General features: G+C 42.6%; 1 protein-coding gene across 5 annotated transcripts in view; it reads left to right on the top strand.

Annotated features, from left to right (window-relative positions):
* Positions 1-1,372: 1,372 nt before the first annotated feature.
* KANSL1 (KAT8 regulatory NSL complex subunit 1) overlaps positions 1,373-20,699 on the top strand; it is a 108,312-nt gene continuing 88,985 nt past the window's right edge. Inside the window, exons 1-3 of one of the 5 annotated variants that reach the window (XM_088442281.1) lie at positions 1,373-1,389; positions 2,396-2,464; positions 3,861-3,990. The gene's annotated coding sequence lies outside the window, so the exon portion shown is untranslated. Of the gene's footprint in view, positions 1,390-2,395; positions 2,465-3,860; positions 3,991-6,017; positions 6,037-6,112; positions 6,401-16,451; positions 16,832-20,699 lie in introns of those variants that run through there. The other 4 variants (XM_088442289.1, XM_088442293.1, XM_088442267.1 and 1 more) reach the window with 4 other exon arrangements.

The raw sequence follows: 20,699 nt of genomic DNA, 5'->3' as shown, positions 1-20,699 counted from the left end.
TGCATAAATATTAGTACTATCGATGCACATCGACAGCCATCTTGCCCTTGTGGCATGTCTGACCAGCCGTAGCCTCGGGAGCTCTCCTCTCACGCAGAGGGCTCTCATGCTGCGTATGCACTCGCAGTGGCTAATTTATGAACGCCCATGTAACAGCGTTTAAACAGACAGGCACGCCGGTATTTTTCTGCCACACCCCCATTACAACCTGTCAATCATTGTGCTATGTATTCCAAAAGTGCGTCCATAATTGCAATGTGAACGCAGAGCACACGCAGTGCGGCTTATGCGCATGCGCAATGGTAAACAAGCGCTCGATCTGCATACGTAATCGCCATTGCGTTCATCTCTGAATCGGGCCCTTTGTCCATAAACCCTCAGCTGTCCCTAAAACCCAGGCAGCTCTCAATAGGGCCGTAACTAGGGTAGTGCAGTCTGGGCAGGGGGTGCTGTTTGGGCCTATCAATTTTCCTGTTTATTATCATTCTCCCTTGTAGCTTTCTCTTCTTTTATCCCCAGCATCTCCTGGCCTCACCTATCTCTTCCCTGGCCCTTCCCCATGAGGCCATGGCCCTTTTTCAGGTCCACTATCTTATGTTCCTATTTAAAAGAAATGGGGAGGGGGGGCGCCAATGCTCTCTCTGGCACAGGGCACCAAAAAGTCTAGTTACGGCTCTGGCTCTCAATAATGGTAATGATCACTGAACATGGATAGTGAAATTAAAATTGTATTTAAATACATGCCTTCTAAAGCAACACACTGCTCTTGTGGTATTGTTCAGGAGGTCAGTATTATAAATCAGGGACACTGCAAAGCATCACAAACACTGGCAGCAGCTATGTAAACATAGGCCTCACATGCTTCATTTGGCCTCTCATAGAGTACATAGGGGCACACTTACAGCCCAGATGAAAAGATAACGTCATGTCTCCAATAATACCAAAAGTAAATAATAAATTGGACCCTTAAAATCTAAAGGCACAATTATCTGTGGATGATGTTTCATACACACACATATAGAGAGAGAAGGATGAACATATCCCCAGACATAATAATAGTAATGGCACTGCCTGCTCCTTAGCAGGGAGAAGTTGGTGTAGCTCCTATTGCACCTACTTATAGTGTGTGGGCCAGTGTGTTACACAGTCAGAGGCTTACACAGTACCATTACATGACTGCTGCCCCCCTGCTCCCTCACAATTCCACAACCAGGGAGTAGGGACACACAATAACGGCACTAAGCCACGCCCACTTCACCTCCTTCTCTTGCCTGACTGACACTTCCTCAGCTAATCCCTCAACGATTTACTTATCTTCCGCCAATCAGACGCCCAGAGGGGAGGGCGATGGGTGAGGCCGTAGCCAGCAGCCCTGGTTGAGCTGTGCAGGTAGGTGCAGACAGAGGGGTTCGCGGGGAGTGGGGTTCATGCACCAGGTGGCAGTGGGTGGGGTGAGAGGGGCACCCCTGGATAGGTGGGGAGAGCCGACCGGGCCAGATACAGACCATTGCAATGGCTGGGTGTAGGGAATGGCTGCACTATACCCCTCTCTCTGAGCAGCAGTAAACAGGCCATATATTGGAACTTTGTATGATCAGCTGGGCTATGATGATACTCCGTGCACACTGTACTAGGATGCATCCGATACATGACAGGAGGGAGGCCAGCACCATCCTGTATTCATCGGTACATAAGGGGTTAACGATCAATGTATTTATGTGTATATTCTCTCGCTCTCTTCTTGCATACATATATTGTTCTTGCCAAATGTAATCATTCCACTATCAAAATGGAAACCTTATAAAAAAATAAAAAAAGAAGCAGCTAAATCAGACATATTAATCATGCTACTAGAATGAGGATATTAAATATTGTAAAAATAAAAATAATCATCTGCTTAAGATGTAAGTAATCATTTTGAATATGCCATCTTGTATATCAATATGGAAGTCTGGCCAAAGGGAGGGTAAGTTTTATGAAGTGACAAAGAAACAGAGAAGCGGTATACAAATTGTGCAATAATTCTAATGGCTTACATGCAAAAGACAAATTAAAAAACATATTATTGGAGGATTTTGGTAAGTTTAATCAGAAGGATACATTTTGTGTGCAGTTGTGCATTTAAAACTGCTAAGATGTTGCAAATTTTATTTCAGAAGAGTAGATATTTTTATTTTATTTTGAATAGAGATAAAAATTAAGAAAGTGATATTAAATAGACCAGTGAGTTTATTAAATAATGTTACTAGTACCATTAATTATTATAATATGTAATTCACAAATATGGAACAGATTAAATAAGCAACAAAGGCTACCATACTATTTTGGGAGTTTAATACAAAAAGCTATTTCAGTATTTGATATTTACTAGATTACTAACCTATTCTCCTTTTAGCATGAAGCACCAGGTAAGAAAAGTCTGGAGTCCTATCTCTGGAGAATACAATATACAGTCATCAAAATGGTAAGACTGAGTTACAGGTAATCAATCACAAGTAGGCCACTCCAGTGGAGTCTCATTATATGTTTTGTAATTTAGAAGTACAAATCCGCAAGTTTCGCAAAGCATTCTCTGAACTAGCAGGTTTATTTAATGGGCTTTTCATTTGGGCATTTCTTTGTTCTAATTTGTATTCACTATATCTCTACACTGTACAAAAAAAGTTACTATCATAATAAAAGTTACATTTACTAAAAACAGCTAGCTTTTATTCAGTCTGGGCACTGAAACAAGCATCTAATTGGTTACTATATTTTAGTGCAAATATTGGACCTAAATGCAGTAGATCAGTCCTAATGAATATTATTTAATATCAATACCGAGGTGCAAATCTCTACAAAAACCTTAGCAACCAATCAAATGATTTATTTCATTCTCTAACTTGCACTATATAAATAAAAATATTTTTTGTTAGATTGCTATGAATTTAGGGCACACTTGTACTTTAGTATAGGTAAAGAACCCTTACAAATAAGGTTTATTCACCCCTACATTGATGAAGGGTACAGAGATGCAGTAACCCATAGCCACCAATCAGCAATTAGCTTTTGATTCTATAGTACAGGTTGGACAATGAGCACAACTTTTTGACTGGTTCTTATAGTTTGGTGTACGTTTGTACCTATGATCAGTGGGCCTGATTCAGAGCCGCTCGTAAGCGGCCGCTCGATCGCTCCGAGCGATGTTCGCACATCTGCGCATGCGTATGGGTCGGAATGCGTATGGGTCGGAATGCGCATGCGCCAACCAGTCATTGCGGTCGGAAATCATGTGTTCGCAATATAGCGAGTGCCTGCTAATTTGAGTGACAGGATGAGGCGTTTGTGGGTGGTAACAGGGGAAGGTGCTTGAAAACGGGGAGTGGAGATCCGAACGCAGGCGTGCCACACGGTCAAAACGGGCGTTTTAAGGGTGTGCATAATTAACAAAGCAGCGTCATCGGCCACGTCACTTGGTTGTCTCTTAGCCTGAACTGTTCGCATGATTGCGGTAGGAAAATCCAACCACAAGCACTGCGAGCAGTTCAGACGTACTTTTCGATGTACTCGATTAATCTAATAAATAGCGGAGATGACGTATGATGCGAGCGGCCAGGGGGCGTTTTTACAAAATAGCGAGCACATATTTAGTTCGCTCACTCAGACATAGAGGCGTCAAGAGACCGCAAAGAGCGAGCGGTCTATTTATATATCCGGCCCCTTTTTCTGAACAAGCGAGCGCAAATAGCGTCCGGCTCTGAATCAGGCCCAGTGTTCGTAATGGAAATCAGTATAAAATATTCAAGAATACCATTGTGATTTTTTTTGGTTTAGCAGGGGGATTACATTGAAGAAATTGGGTCTTTCTTTGTTTTCTGCAGGTGGGATGTAGCCAAGATGGATATTACCATTGGTATACATTTACCCTGTTTCACCTCCATGACTGGTATGACTGCACCTAAACTGGAACATACCTGTCTTGCCATCAACATAGGGATCTCCAGGATGCAGGTAACCCTATTTGAAGATTACTAGTACTTTGTCTTGTTTTTCTGTTCCAAGAATGTATATTATTTTGCTTGAAGAGGAAGCATACTGTATGTGGTTTTTTTTTTTTTTTTGTAGAAATGTTTAGTAAAATCGAAGTATATGAATATTTAGAACTGGGAAGTAATTTTTCAGTGTAATTTCCATTTTTAAAGTTTGAATGTACAAGCGGGACTGTGAAAATGTTTGTGGTCCCTACAAAGAAAAAAAAAACATGGCAGGATTTCTATATATGACTATATTAATTTCATTTAAAGTAGCCCTGCTGATATTTTGTTGTATTTAACATGTCTACAGATATAAACACATGTATACTTTATATCCATGCCGTACACAAGTGGTTCCCAAACGCGGCCCTCAAGGCACCCTAACAGTCCAGGTTTTAAGGATATCCATGGTTGAGCACAGGTAACTTAATTTGTACCTCAGTCAATTTGATTTAACCGCCTGTGCTCAACCATGAATAGCTCTAAAACCTGAGCTGTTGGGGAGCCTTGAGGACCATGTTTGGGAACCTCTGCCGTACACAGCAACTTAAGGTGGAACTTAAAAATATCTTTAAACTCCTTGTGCAAGGAATCGATTTTTATGTGTTGAAGAGACACTAAAGAAGCCCATACATCTGCGACTGATTGCCGCAATTCCTTGTACTGCCGGAATTGGGGATATTTCAACTTGTTGAAAAATCTTGATTCCCAAATCTTGTCCTGAAAGTATTCACAATGTTCAATATTGGCAAGTTCAACATTTTTTGTTGAATGTCCTGAATCTGGCGATGGATCGGTGTTCATCAATGGCTGCCGAACCGCGGATTGGAGTTTATCGGGTTTGATCAGAAGAACAGGGGATTCGGGGCCATAGATTTGTGGCCAGCATTAGATAACATGCATGGAGATCTCCACTTTACAATATGCCCTTTGTCGAATGTTCTAGCTCCATGCATCTGTTACAGCTAAATGATTATGCAACATAATGCTTGAGGAATGGGCCAATCAGACTGCTCAGCTCACACCTCATTAAGGCCTTCTGTCTGGAAACTTTCTTTTTACAGGAGCACTGCTGGCTCACAGAGGGAGGAACTCATACTATGTAAGCTGGATAGGTATTAATTTCTTTATAGGACATTTCTGAAAGTGAAAATGTTCTTTAAAAGACTAATTCCTCCCAAAAATAAAGCAGGGTACACACTGGACGGGACTATATATTGCTTGTAGAGCCGACGAACGATATATCATCCTGACTGTCGCCCGGTGTGTACACACAATATAAATGTGAACCACGTCGGTCACAGATATATCGCGTCAGCCATGCAGCACAGCAGATGTGATAAATCTCAGAGACGTATCGTGCACATCTGCCTGTGTGTACAGGTGGCTGACTCATATACTGGCCACAGGAAACAGCTACAATGAAGTCACAGCTGCTTCCTGTGGCCAACTGGTAGGTCTGCACAGCCGCACACTTACCAAATGTGTAGCCCACATTAGGGACGGGGTCTTGACAAACGTGGTGCAAGGCGTGGCGAGTAGGGGAGAGGCTTTATTGCTTATGACTTTATTTTATTTTGGGGTTCACAACAGGTGTTGGGAGATATCTGAAAGTTGGTAATACTATATGTGTAGTAACAGCAAGAAAAATCATGTTATAATGGTAATGGAATGCTCTTATTTAAAAAAAAATGTTTTACTATATTAAGAAGGTATAATGAAATCTGCTTTATCACATATTGCTGCTAATTGATCAGTTTTTAGGTGATAAGTTATAGTTGCATATGGAGGGACATGATTCGTGAGCATTGCCTCCATCTTGCTAGCTGTCTGGGAGGCATAAGCAGCCTGTGTGATCCCTGCATTATCCGTCTGTTGCATAATAGGGCTGATGTTACATGAATCCGGCCCATGAAAACACGTTAGGTTTGCCTTGCAGCCCTCCTGTAGTCATAGTCCGGTACTGCATGCCTGTGTTTCTGAGCAAGCAGCAGTCGGAAATACCATTGAGACTGCACAAAGGGTGGGTGGCTCTCGCACAAGCGGCTGATTCTTTCTCATTTGGCCATTATGTGTGCTCCCCTCCTCAGCTAGGCTGACTTGGTACAAGCTGGGATAATGCAGGGATTCCTTCGTCTATGTAGAGTGCGTGGTGAATGTGCATTACTGAGCTGCATGGTGTCCTCCCCTGGGGGGCTGCATGGACTCATCCTGGGGTTGTGGAGAAGGAGGAGGGTGTTGCAGAAGCTCATATTAGTGCAGCTTGTGCGTGGTTAGTGCAAAGCTGGAAGATGATTCAGAGGCAGCAGCAATGATCTGTGTCCCCCCTGTGCTGGGATCTGCCGCGTTCCTCTTCCCTGCACCCAGCAGCTGCCCTCTGCCTACCTGTAAGTACATGGGTAAGGTCTTTGTGGGTCTCTCTTCCACATTGCACACTGTGTGCACGCCTGCCTCCCGTCTATTGTTTTGGAATTTCCCTCCATGTCAGTCTGCCATGCGAAGGAACCTCCCCACCCACCCCTCAAATTTGGTGCAAAAGTGTTAGCTCTGTAGGCTAGATGCCTCATCCCCACCTAAATCACATAACTGGAAAGTCCTACCTGAGAAATTAGTTTGGAAAATTACGTATTAATTTATGTAACTTTATTCACAAAGCATTATGGGGTATGTAGTCCTTTATGTATTACAATGTGACATGCTGTGCCTTGACCCTGTCACTAGCAATTATGCGTTTTGTAAGCCTGGTATATAATCTAATAACTAAATGTGAGTGATATATACAGTATATACTTTTTTTTTTTTTCTAGTTTTTGTGTTTTTATAGTGATAATTTTGCTTCTTTATGTAATATAGACATGCATTGTGTTGTGATCTGCAGTAGACTACAGTCCTTTATGGGAATAAAAAGTCTTATATAACATATTTGTAAAGCAAATACCACATATAAAAATTCATAAACTGGATATTTTATTCCTTGTATGTCTCTTCTGTTCTGCATAGATAGCAATCACATTAGCCCAAGCTGTGCATTCTTATGGTAGTGTAAATTAGCATATTGACTAAATTCTATCAGGGCAGGCTAATGTACTGTGACCTCGTGTGTGGCTGCACATTTTTGGTGGCAAGCTGATGCTGACCTGGGTTTCTAATGTAAAGTGACTGGACTGCATTGTACGGGGGCGTGGGGGCCTGCAGTATATCAGTACACCCCTTGGGTTATTTTTAAAAAAAATAATAATGTAAAAATATTATGAAATGTATGTAATGTGCATGGATTTCACTGCAGATGGGCATAGCAGTGTTTCTAATAAGTGTGTGAGTGTGTAAACATATATAATTTTTTTTTTTAAAACCAACTATATTGTGACTTCATAGTCTAAGGACCGACTCGTGCATGACTTTTGCATATGTTGTAGACTAATTATACAGCATTACAATGATTTTTCTTTTCTTTAGGATAACATGGGTACTTTACCAATACAGGTTTACATGGTTAAATGTTATGTATTCCTGTTCTCTCTCAAGATGGGTACACACTACGCAATCCATTGCACAATATATTTTTCTGATTGCATAGTGTGTACGCCTAATCGCGCGTGCCCGCGGGTCGTTCATCGCATTGCCCCAACTGCTGTGCAACACAGCAGATGGGACGATGCTATGAAGGACACCATGCTGCTCTAAATGCATCATGGAACTGAACATTGCACCGTTGTCTGCTTCGTGTCGTATGTATTGGTGGAGCGATGTATCGTGCCGTCACTGGGTACACGCATCGTGTAGTGTGTACCCAACATTAGATTGTAAGCTCTCTTGTGCTGTCATTATTCTTCTCCTGATGTTGTATCCAATTGCAATTCTACGCGATGTGATGCTGGGCATTGTTGCAATGTCCGACTGCGCACATACGGCAATAATGCTAGCGGGCACAATGTGCTGTTCTGAAACGGAACATTGCGTCCATCGTGTAGAGTTGTATTTTTCCCTTAATATTTTTCCTGTGTTGAACAGTGCTCTGTAATATGTTTACCCCCTTTTTTTTTTTTTTTTAAATATAGGATAATTTATCTGTAATATCCAATTCTCTTGGGTCTGCAAATGATAGGAATAGTGGCAGATCATTGTGGTTTGTAAATTATGTAGGATATTTTCCTGACTGCAAACCTTAACCTTGGGGGCATATTCAATGTAGTGTTAGTTTTACTGCGTGGGGAAAGCTCCAGGTATATGCAGCAATTCACTGATTTTGCGTAAATTGTAGAATCTAATGGGTTTATCCGCGCATTAATTACCGGAGGTGCATTTTTCCTTGCATATCCTGAGGTAGATTAACTGTACTGCAGATTCTTAGGACAGGCTCCCAGGTTTAATTGAATATTTGTGGTTTACTTGTTTCTACTGCTTGCAGTGGCATGCTCAATATGAGTGAGGTTTATTGACAGCCGCTATTTGCACTCCGCAACATGCTGCACTGTATTTTGAGGAGTAGCATGCTTGTTTTGCTTTGTGCTGTGGTATCTGTCAGGACTACATATCCCTGCATGCTTTGCCATACCCACTGTGATGTCATGCCCCTCCCTTTGTTGTTTGTGTAGTGCGCGGGAGGTTCTTTGGTGCATTCACAGTATGCAGTAGGCACCCTCTTGTGGCCAGTGAAGCTGTCGCTGACAGTGTGCTTTTATTTATAGTGTCAACATGTTCTGCAGCATAGTATAGTGGAGAACAAAGACTAGGGGCCATGCTAATATCAGTTTGCTGATGCAAAAGGGGTCAGCTTACTTGCTTTAAGAAAATGAAGTCGGACCTATATATGTGTTGGGTTCAGTCGCTGTAATATTTTTAAATTCTGTTTTGGATGTCATGTTACAACTACATTAAGAAAATAAGTGAAAATTGCTTTGTGTACTCGTGTGGTTTTTATCGGCTTTCAAAAGGAAACCATAGACGTCAATAATGAACTTAAAAACTGGAGACTCTTCCGTTTGTGTGCACAAAACATATGGAACTGAATGGGCCACAGTCCCATTCATGGGGTATGTAATGTAATGTGAACTTGCCTTGGGTATTTGAAAAGTATGATCACCTGTAGACCTTGAATGCACAGTGTTGTCTTTCTGCAGCATTAGTACTGTTAATGTTGGTATAGGTACTGGGAAGTGATTAATGTACTAATACTAATAAGTTTGGAGAGTTATTAATGCAACGTGGCAGGAGAGTTCCATAAGGAATTATATTTTGTGAGTCTATAATCACTGCTTTCTATACTGTACAAAGTGTGAGGGGCCTAATAACTACTGTGGTGGTATGTGCTTGTTGTAAGTACGCTGTGCAGATTAGTGCTGAGTGATGAGCATTCCCAGGGAGTGTTGTAATGCTGTACAGGTGTGTTCTTTCTAGTGTTACACACCCAGTACAGCATCATTGTCTGTGGTGACTACATCATAAACAGTTCTCTGTATTCAAATCGGGTCAAATACTCTCTGCACACTTGCTGTACTAATTATACATTTCCTTAAATGTAGGATTTTAGGGTACATGTTTGCTTATTTCTTGTAAACATGTTTTTGTGGGGGAGAGGGTAAAGGACATATCCACTACGAGATTCGCTCCATGAGCGATATAATGTAGTGTGTCCCCGGCAGTGGTGTGCTCAATGTCCTTAACGACATTGAGCAACCACACTGAATGATATATTGTTCAGTGCCGGCACCCTCCCTCATCCCCGAACATGAGCAACCTGACGATATTGTCAGGTTGGACAGCAGGTTCGGGCAATAAGCGACGTCGTCAACGACCAGCAGGAGCGCGCATCGCTGGTTGTTGATGGCATATCCACTGGATAATATAATGAATGATAATGATATCGTTCATTATATCGTCTAGTGGATACGCGGCTTAATGTGGGTGAACACTACTGGTGGAGACCATCACCCTACTGCAATTTTTAGCTTTCACATGCTTTGCATATATTAATTTACTAATCTATTTTATGTTTTTCTTTCTATTTTTTTTAATTGAAACTGCTTCTGGATGCCTAAAGGACTCTACGCACTAGAAGATATCTTTAACGATTTGGCAGATTCTGACGCATCGGAACAAAATATTGTTCATATCGTCCAGTGTGTGCACTTTATAATGATCCTGATGCACGTACCCACGGGTCGGTGGTCGCATCTTTAGATCTTTTGTACATGCAGGAAGATCTGTCAATCTTGTGTTTATTTTAAGATTTGTTTTGCAGGTGAACTACAGGTACCAGAGGGCCCTGTGGATCTCCAAGTTCATTTTGTCCCCTGTATTTCCAAAACCAGGACCGGCTCGCTGAGCCCAGTACTGGTTGTGCTAAATACAGGGGACCCCTACGTCTTTTGTCCCCCATATTTAGACAACCAGGACTGGCTCTGAAAAGTCCGGGGCTGGTTGTGCTTTTAGGGGGGGGAACCACGTAATTTTTTTATTTTTTTTACACTTTATAAGCTCTTACACAGATGCATGAATACAGAGGAGTAGTGTGGAACCATGGCGCCCAGAGAAAGTGCATGTTGTAGCGCCCCCCTCCCTGTACTCAACTGAACTGTGCCAGTGGGGTATGGCCAGCCTGCAGGGGGAATACTGAAATAAAGAGAAAAACAGCTAACAGTGGCAGTATCACGCTGGGCATTGAGATCCCATTGGGGGAATAGAATGCTTCAGTGATGCACTATCTGACATTAAGGGGTAGCTCCTTTGGCACTGCTTTATTTATGTATAGTACCTAGGATCTGACTTTTATCTCATTTGAATCATTGTTATTAGTCAATAGAGGAGATTGTATTATATATTCTGATCATTTAACTTAAAGTGACAGAATACATGTGCTAGAGTGAGATTCCACAAGGTGCACAGGTTGACTGCAATTACTGCCCCGAGCAGCGTTCACTAGAGTGGGAACACCTATGGCAAGCTCCCTGCTCAGTTATGCTCCTACTTCGCAAAAATACATTGCACCTATATTAATGTGAGTACTACTAATCAGGATCTGTCTACCACCATTATTTCAGGTCTCCTAATACAGTATTTTTAAAAAGATCTTTCAAATAACACTTTGTGGGCATGCCTAGGAACACCTCCTTACTTTAAAAAGTAAAGCAGTGACTTTTTTTTTAAACTCATACCTGCCAATAAGAAAAGGAGAGGAGAGGGGTGTTGACAGAATAATTTATTTATTACCAGTTATTTATATAGAGCACACATATTCCGCAGCGCTTTACAGACAATATTTGACCATTCACATCAGTCCCTGCACCAGTGGAGCTTACACTCTATATTCCCTACCACATGCTCACACATATACACACTAGGGGTAATTTTGTTGGGAGCCAATTAACATACCAGTATATTTATGGAGTGTGGGAGGAAACCGGAGCAACCGGAGAAAACCCACGCAAGCACAGGAGTATCCAAACTCCACACGGTTAGGGCCTACTGGGTATCGAACCCACGACCTCCGTGCTCTGAGGCAGTAATGCTAACAATTACACCGTCTGTGCTGCCTCTAGAAACCAATAAGAAAGGAGAGGGGAGGGACAAAGTTGATCAGAGAGGGGTGGTGACAGAAGACAAAAAGAAAGGAGTGGACAGGGTTAAAGAGCCAATCCCATGGTAGAGAGGGGAGGGAATTAAAGAGGTGAGAAGTGAATGTAATCAATCTGACAGGAAAGGGGAGGTGACAGAAGATGATCATAGAGGATGAAGGGCCAGTGGGGAGGCAATCTGGGCAGCTTGAGGGAGCATGAAATGTAGAAATGAATCTCTGATCTGTAACTTATTTAGGATATAGAGCAAACAAACCGAGATAAAACTAACAGACGGCCATCATAATGTGCAGCGTCCCATGAATTCCAGAAATCTGAATGGCGCCCTCTGTCCATTTTGGTTTCCGGAGCTCATGCCTTTGACTGAACAGAGATACTACTTGGGTTGCGGTTTGTTCCTTTTTCTCTTTCCCTTATGGACGGCCGGTTGCGTGTGCGTCATTTACCTGGGGAAGAAATAGCACCAGGATGCACTATGGGAAGAAGGCAAGCCTGCGGAGGCAGTGTGATGCTCTGGGCAATGTCCTGCTGGGAAACCTTGGGTCCTGGCTTTCATGTGGATGTTACTTTGACACGTACCACCTACTTAAACATTGTTGCCGACCAAGTACACCCTTACATGGCAAAGGTATTCCCTGATGGCAGTAGCCTCTTTTAGCAGGATAATGTGCCCTGCCACACTGCAAACGTTGTTCAGGAATTATTTGAGGAGCATGGACAGTGATAATTTGGAAAGCTATAAACTACCAACCAAACAGCTCATAACTGTCATTTTTCAAACACAGCCTGTAACATGACAAGAGCTGAGTGCTGGTAGTTTATCACTCTCTAATTAATCACTTTCCAGAGCTCCCCCAAAGAGTTCAAGGTGTTGACTTGGCCTCCTTTTCCCCAGATCTCAATCCGATTGAACATCTATGGGATGTGCTGGAAAAACAAGTCAGTCATGAAGGTCCCACCTGGCAACTTACAGGACTTAAACGACTAACTTATACCACAGGACATCATGACTCGAAGGGTCAGAGTTGTTTTGGCGGCATGAGGAGGACCTACACAATATTAGGCAGGTCGTTTTAATGTAAAGGCTGATTAGTGTATGTTCTGTAGCAGTATGAAAAATAGGTGTGTAGTACATATCTGACTGAAATACCTAAATGATGTTACCTTGCAAGGCCTGATGTATTAGTATGAATACCACAAGGTTTCAGTGGCACAGTTTTATTTTTAATTATGCTTTTGATTTTGTTGACTCAAACTGCTTGTACACACAGGAGCTGAAATCATATGCCAGGTGTATATGAAGCCTTGCATCTTGTGCTCGTTTTTAGCACATCCTGCTCTCAAAGCTACTCTGCAGCACATTGTACTTGGAAATCACTCCCCTAGAGCAAGGGTCAGGGAACCTTTTTTACCTTTTACCCCAAAATATATTTGATTTGAAAGGAAGGAAATCATATAGTAGTGCCCCCATATAATGCCACTGTAGTAGTGCCCCATATAATGCCCCTGTAGTGCCGCTTGTACAAAAAAAAACCACTTACCTTAATCCCCGCTCCTGCATCCGCCGCCGTCCTGTCCACCCGGCTGCTCCTCGGAACTATTGGAGAGACGTCATGACATCTCTCCCATAGTGCGCATGGACAGAGGCGGAAGCTGGAGTTCAGAAGAGAACTCCAGCCACCGGCTAACGCGCCGCTGCAGGGAAGGAGCCAGGCGCCCGCTGGTAATAACATCTCAGCGGGCGTCCGGCTTAGAGCCTCCCTGCGGCACAGCCGGGCATGCATATGAATCATTCTATATTCTAGAATAATTCATATGCATGCCCGGCTGTCCGTCCATTACCCCCAGGAATTTCATTTTTACCCCATGTGAGGTAATTTACCCCTGTTCCCTGACACTGCCCTAGAGCTATAGTACAGTATATTGTACCAGTTTTTCATGCTGAAATTGAGGTGTAGTTCATATTTGTCTGAAAGTGTGTATGTTTGTGCAGGTCCCTTTCACTTTAAATTTGGAACTTTATGTATCTTTTAAAAAATAAAAACTGCTAACTAAAGCTGCACATATATGCAATGATGGGTGTGGCATGTTATGTCGGCAGTTATATTGACATGCATAAGGTCGTCATGAGTCTGTCGGCCTGCCTAGCATAACATTACTGGTGGCCCAGTGGGGCTACTTACATGGCCCCAGTAGGAGCGGCGTCTCCAGCGTTTGGAGAAAAGTTTTTGCTGATTTGGACTTTCTGCCTGTTTTCAACTTATCTCTGTATTCAATTGCAGGAGTTTTCGTCTGAGCGGAAGAAAAACAGAAATGTTTTCTCTTGTATAGGCAGGCGAATTGGAAGTGCAAAATCACTATTTTGGGGTGGGGATTTGGTCCGGAACCATTTGGACCCCCCCCCCCCCCTAATGACTAATCAGTCCAAAAAACTTAAAAAATGTTTGTAGAAAATGAAGTGTTGGAAAATGGGTAAAAAGTGGGGGGCCTGGTACTTTGGGGGCCTATATGGATGAGACAGGTGTTGTTGGGATTGCACGAGGCTGCAGCAGGTGTATTTTTCAGATTTTTTAAATCTTCACTTTAGAGACATCAAAATATGCTAGTACCCATTTTCATGTACCCCAGGGCTATTAGACCACTTCTATATTGATTTCTAATGTTAGTGTAGCTTTTTCTGGGGTACAGATTGATTTCCACAAAATTTTAGGGACTTTTAGCTATTTGCCGATTTTGCCTTTTTGCGTCTTTTTGAATTGAATACAAAGATAAGCGGGAGCGCGCATAGAAAAAGTCTTCTAAAAACAGGTCGAATGCGGCAAAAATATCGCAGCTCGGCTGTTCGCAGCTAATTGAATTTGGCCCATAGTCTCCCGGATTCTGGCAGTCATGTGAATAGCAGTTACGGCAATCTTCATTCTAGTACCCTGTACATGTCGCAACTCATTGCAGTTCATCTTTCCTGCCTGGGGTGTCGCTTTTTGCTCTGGTGCTTCTAGCACACAAACAGCTGAATCTCAGCAGTTTGTTGCGTCAGCTGAGTGTGCTAGAAGCACCAGAGCAGAGAGAGACACCCCAGGCAGGATAGAGGAACTGCACGAGTTGTGACAGGTGCAGGGTGCTAGAATGAAGACTAGATGCCTGATGAGCAGAGGTACCGGCGAGTATTCTCCTTTTAATCCCTGATCCTAATTCTCCCCTTAGTGTCTAACCCTAACCCCCTGGCTGCGCCTAAATTTTAGTGTCAACGTTTTGAGAATGGGAACATTCCACATAGCGACATTGTGAACATGTCGTCATTCTGAGGATGTCGTCATTCTGAGCACGACATTATGGTATTGACATGGTAACTGGATACCACAATGACTCGGACAACCAGGGTCTGTGCATAAATCTGCAGTTTGTGTATTTTTGTTTCTTCCCAGTAGTAAATGACACCTGATAATCAAGAGGTTTCAATATTTGCAAGTACAAATTGTTGATTGTACAGAAACCTAGTTGAAATACATTGTAAATGTGTACAGTATTTGCTTACGTTTCAGTGTCAGCGGAAATACATGTATGTCTGCTCTTGGGGATTAATTTGTTTTTGGGGGGGATTATGAATGGGCGCTCGATGGAGCAATACATTTTTGTTTTGGGCGCCCATTAATTATTGCGTTTGTTGTCCCAAAATCACAGAATTTTCGCACACATTCCGGTTTGCCACCTCAGGAGGCTGATCGGTGCAACAATTAAATTGCTCTTTTGGGCGCCCCTTACTGAGCGGCGCACAAAAAAACAATTGAATCTCTTTCTTAGATCAAACTGGGCACAAACTTCTTTGTGAGTGGGCAAAAACTAACGAGCAATATACCTGTAAAAGGGATTTCTCATTTATTGATGGAACTGGTGGAACGTGCAGTTCAACAAGATACACCATCTGTGCTTGGACCCAGTGACATAAGATGCCTTAGTATGGACAGATTATCCAGCTAGAAGTACAGGTGAGGCAGACATTTTATGAGTTGAAACAATATGCCTAGGAATCGGTGGGCTGTGAAGGGTGGGGCACAGAATGACTGTCCTTGGTCTTGTCACTGGCCCCTAGTGATAGTTCTCTTTCTCATTATTTGGCTCATCAGCCTGAGGTCCACTTAAATGAATCCTGTGAAATATATCACCATGTACATTGCTGGGACTTATCATTCTAATGCATAAGACACCTTTCAGCCTTGTGGTGCCTATACAGCTCACGTTTTGTTCACACAAGATAGCAAGGTACTGTACTGGCATGAACTTTGCCCCATCCATAAAATCCACCCCATGCGTCCTCTCGGGTGCCAAACAGAGGAGTATTTCTGGGCGAGGATTCTAAAGGGGGGCACAAATAAATACGAAAAACAAAGGAGGTCAGTTGAAAATGAGGATATGTGGAAGCCCAGCGTGTATGTTAGCTGTGCGGTATTAGTTTTTGCATATGTGTATACATGTTAAACTCTAATCGGTAATAATGTGTTGTTTCTGTAATAGTGAATATGGCTTTATTTTCCCCCTTCTTTGATGTAGCTTTATTTGCAGAGAGCACTACGAGTTATTTTGCATTTTACTTTTCGTGTGTAATGATATAATAGTACCGTATGTTTAATCAGCAGCAGCAGACACAGCTGCCTGACAGCGCCGAGCCTATGTGTGTGGCTGTGTGTGTACAGAACGTTTCTCACTGAGCATAGTACTGTGAGGCAGCAGTTCTTCGTTCTGCCCGCTAGGTAGAGCTTGGGAGCAGCCGCCCGTGTTGTCATTACTCCCCCCTCCTCCTCCTTCCCCCCCCGATCTATCAGAGTCTCCTCCTCCACCTCCCCCTCCCTCGCAGTCTTCCTCTCCGTCCGTCTCTCTGGCGGCGCCATTTTGCCCCTCTCCTCTCCATGATCCAGTGCTAGATCCGGGGGGGTGACTGCAGCCCTTCATATTCCGCTCCGTCCCAATCACGTGGGGTGGGCACCGTCTCACATTGCCTTTTTACGGGGGGAGGTCGGCGGATTCTGCTCTTGAAACTCTTTTATCACCGCCACACCACATTTTTATTGCCCCCGACCTTTTCATTGCCCCCCCAGTGGGGGGGGGGGGTTGTTCTGTGGATTTCAAGCCTTCTGGGGGCAGGAGGTGGATCTGACTATTTGAATCCTGGAGGGGGCTCCGTTACCCCCCGTGTGCTGGACACTCACTTCCCCCCCTGGGGGGGGCACGGAGGCAGCTGCATCCTGTGTAAGTCTCCTTTTATTCTTCTGTCTACACCTTTAACCCCTTCCCGTCACTGAGTGAGAGTTAAAAGCCCTCATTAAAGGTCTCCTAAATGGCTCTTCCACTCTGGTTACCTTCAGTAACCCTTTTACTGCCACCGCCCTGTTCCTGCATTAAGGATCAGGGGGGAGGGGGCCCTTGTAGGACAATTTGTTGTTTCTGTAGTGTACCTATACAGCTGTCTGGTGAGGGCTGCTACATTTTGTACAGTGAGCTAGATGTAAATGTAGATTTCAGCACTGTTTGTATTTATAATGTGTGATCTGTCATGTGACAGATGGAAGTGTGGGTAGTAACAGGCACCTATAGCCGCCTCTAGTTTCACACAGACCTATATTGGAGTCTGTGTCCCCTCTGCTTGTTTGTTGTTGCTGGTTATTAAGGTTTTGCCAGGCTACCGTGTTGTCTTTGTAATCTATATCTACCGCACTCTGCTTTGTGAAGCCCCTGGTTTTATTTGCCTACAACCAGACACTCATTCCCTTCTATTTAATTCTTTGTTGCCTATGTTCATCTCCGGCTTTACTAACTGCTGGCTCCATCTCCCTTACCACTCTCCGCAGACCTTGAACTTAATTTTTTGGACCTGTATAATTCTATACTTTTTAGTCTTCATTCCTAATGCTCAAAACACTTTTCTTGTGGTATCTCATCTGCATATCACTCAGTTCTGCCTCCCACCCACCTTCTTTTTCTCCTTTTTGCTCCTTTGTGTGTTTAACCGATCCTTTCGTGCCCTCCGTTCCTCCTGCTTCTATTTAACAACCTATTTTTCACTTGTATGCTTATTACCTTTCCTGACCCCTCCTCTGGCAATGTAGCGTTTAAGATGCGTTTCTAACACTTGAAGTATGGCTGGGAAAATAAAAATCACAGTACCAAATGAGGCCGTAGATAATTATTCCTTGTTCCTGTTTCAGTGCATCTGACGCATGTCAATGCAGTAGAAAACTAGCATTCTTCTCAATGGCAGCGCATTGTAAACGTAATAAGATGTTACCACACGCGTTTTGGATATCAAGATATCAACTTCCTGTTTTGTCACTGCACTTTGAGAAATAAAAAAAGATGGAACACACTTGTGAATTCATCAGACCGTATACATAAATATAATGTGGTTTATGTGAGATATATATATGTGTGTGTGTGTGTGTATATATATATATATATATATATATATCTCCACATACTTTATTATAGAAAAGATTACAAATGCTGGAGCTTTCATTCATTGCCCTACTGTCTTTTATTATACTTAAATGGCTCTGTTACTTGCCCTGAGATCCACCTGGGTTTGCAAGAGCTCAGCAGTTGTACCCACTGTCCTTTACTACATGGTAAGCCTCTTGCCAAACCTTTTCCTTGTGAGCAGCACCTCCTCCCTACCTCCCTCTTCCTTTGATGCATCACTGATCACCCCTGTTAATCTGCTCTCCATGTGGCTCTTGTAAGTTTCATGTAGGACTTATCTTGCTTTATAACTGTATTTATTTCATATTTAAGTAATTCTATTATTGTTCCCCCTTAAACTACTGTTTGTGTTTAGTTAGTGTTTTGTACCCCTCCTAACCTTTGCTCAACAGTATTTTTATTCTGCTTTCATGTGTGGTACATTCACACTTTCTTCCCTTAATTACTCTCCTTTTTCTCTTCTATGCTAAATACTGAACTGCCACATTTTTCCTTGACCTCTTACCACATTCCTTATTTTCATTTTAGATTGTGAGCTGTAACAGTTCCCTCTCCCTTTGTCTTAGAGAGTGTGTCCATGTGGTGCTAGCAATGGGTGTCCCTTATTTATCTGCTATACATTGCTGAGGAATATGTTGCCTTGTATCTGGTCTATTGATGAGATTTAGCTTCCTTACACTGGTTCATGTCTATAATTATTGGAAACCACAAACTTCACTTTGACCGTAGTAGTAGAAATGATAACTTTTTCATTTAAAAATCACCTTTCCAATCCAATTTTCTAGTATTTGTAATTAATTGTAACGGTCTATAATGGCAGATGACCTCCATTTTCTGTTTAGCTTGTCACATATTAGAGTGTAAATGTACATGCTTTCGGAAGTACCCCAGGAATATCAACACATGCTATTATTTCTTTCTGCAGGTGTTTGTTTTCCTGTTATGTGCAGATAATTCATCCACCCTTTAAATGGATGGCACTGATAATGACTTTCCTTGACATTCTTGCATCTGAATTTTATCATGGGCATTACTAAAATACAATGTTAGCTAAATATAATCTTAAGAAGTGATATGCCTTTTTATTTGAGCAGATAGTTATTCCACCATATATGTGAAGGCTTCCATATTCCATTTTATATGAAAATAAGTTCCCAGCTAAACTTGTCATTTTACTAATGAAACAAATATCCAATTGAGAGCTATTTTAAAAATACACAATCTCTTAAAAGGCACTGATTTAATGACTCTCTAAGGGGGGAATTCAATTGATTGCCATGTTGAATAGCCCCTTGAAGGAGGTCAGGGAGCTATTCAATTGACCACGATGTTAAGCTGACTAAGGAGGATTTTCGGCTTGCACCCTCCTGAGGTGAATGCAGAAATCTGACTAAAGTGCTAGCCGCGATGCTGTTTTACAGCTTTGCGCGGCACTAACAGCATCCCGGCTGGCACATAAGTCAGAAAATGCAGGTTCTAGTGACGAAATGCCATGCTGTAGTCACGCTAATCGCCATACTCCGACTTTAAGTGCTTTTATTTAACGGCACTGTTAAGTCTGACTAGGATCACTTTTAGTCGGGGAATTGAATAGCTCTGGGACCTCCTTCCCGAGGCTGTTCAACATCGCGATCATTTGAATCTCCCCCTAAATGTTACATACTATTAAACATATGTGAAGTGCCTGGTGACAGGAGATTATTACTTTGGTTTGACTGCATCAATTCAGGACAGGTTCTGGGGACTCCAGGACATCCTGTAAGAATTTGGGCAGAATATGGAAGAGAACATTCATTTAGGTAGGCGGTAGTTCAGCTACTTACTTGAGAAGTGGCTATTGGTGACGCTTAGGTAGGAAGCCATTCTTATCCTACTGCAGAATTTTCTGCACTATGCTATATGATTACTGTGTTTTACAGGAAGTGTGACCATCTTTTCTTGTTTTATGTCTAGCCAACAGTTTGTGTGGCGGCCATACTGTGTTTTTTCACACACGCCCATCTTATTGGAAGCTAGAGTACGCAGTCCTGTCATTGTACAATGTCTTTGATGACAGAGTAAACAAAGGTGGTCTTTCTGTTGAACAGAGAAAGGACAACTTGAGTTCATATAAAGAATGTATCTTGCCTACAAAGACCATCATAGTTGTAACCCCCCCCCCCCCTCCCAAACCACCACCACCACCACCACCTTTTATGACTCTCAGCTCCAGAGAGCATGGGGAGCACATCATTAGGAGTAATATCAATATCCATTTGTAAAATTGGGAAAACTTGATCAGTAGCCTTGTGGAGTTTTTTTTTCCCTTTTGTAAATGATCTTTGCTTAAACAATGTATTTTTACGACACTGAAGTATTAGGGAGCCCTAAAGTCTGTTAAGTGGGAATTTAGCGAAGTGCCCAAGAGCTATTCAATTACTTTCCGTTACTAGCCCCAAAGCTGCACTTATCACAGATTTCTGCTTGCACCCTCCTGAGGTGAGAGAGAAAAATGAGTTAAGTAGGGCTTTGGGGCTAGTCGCAACCTGACAGCTGCATTGTGCCCGACCCAGGAGCTGCAGCTTAACACAACTAACTGGGCATTTTCGCGGGAAGTAAATTGAATAGCTCCCGGGCACTTATTTCCCACGTAAGAATTAAA

The sequence above is a fragment of the Taudactylus pleione genome, unplaced genomic scaffold (genome assembly GCF_031769625.1).
Source record: "Taudactylus pleione unplaced genomic scaffold, aTauple2 ptg000018l, whole genome shotgun sequence".
Taxonomy (NCBI): Eukaryota; Metazoa; Chordata; class Amphibia; order Anura; family Myobatrachidae; genus Taudactylus; species Taudactylus pleione.
The sequence above is the reverse complement of the archived record's forward strand: the minus strand, read 5'-3'. Positions and strand labels throughout refer to the sequence as shown.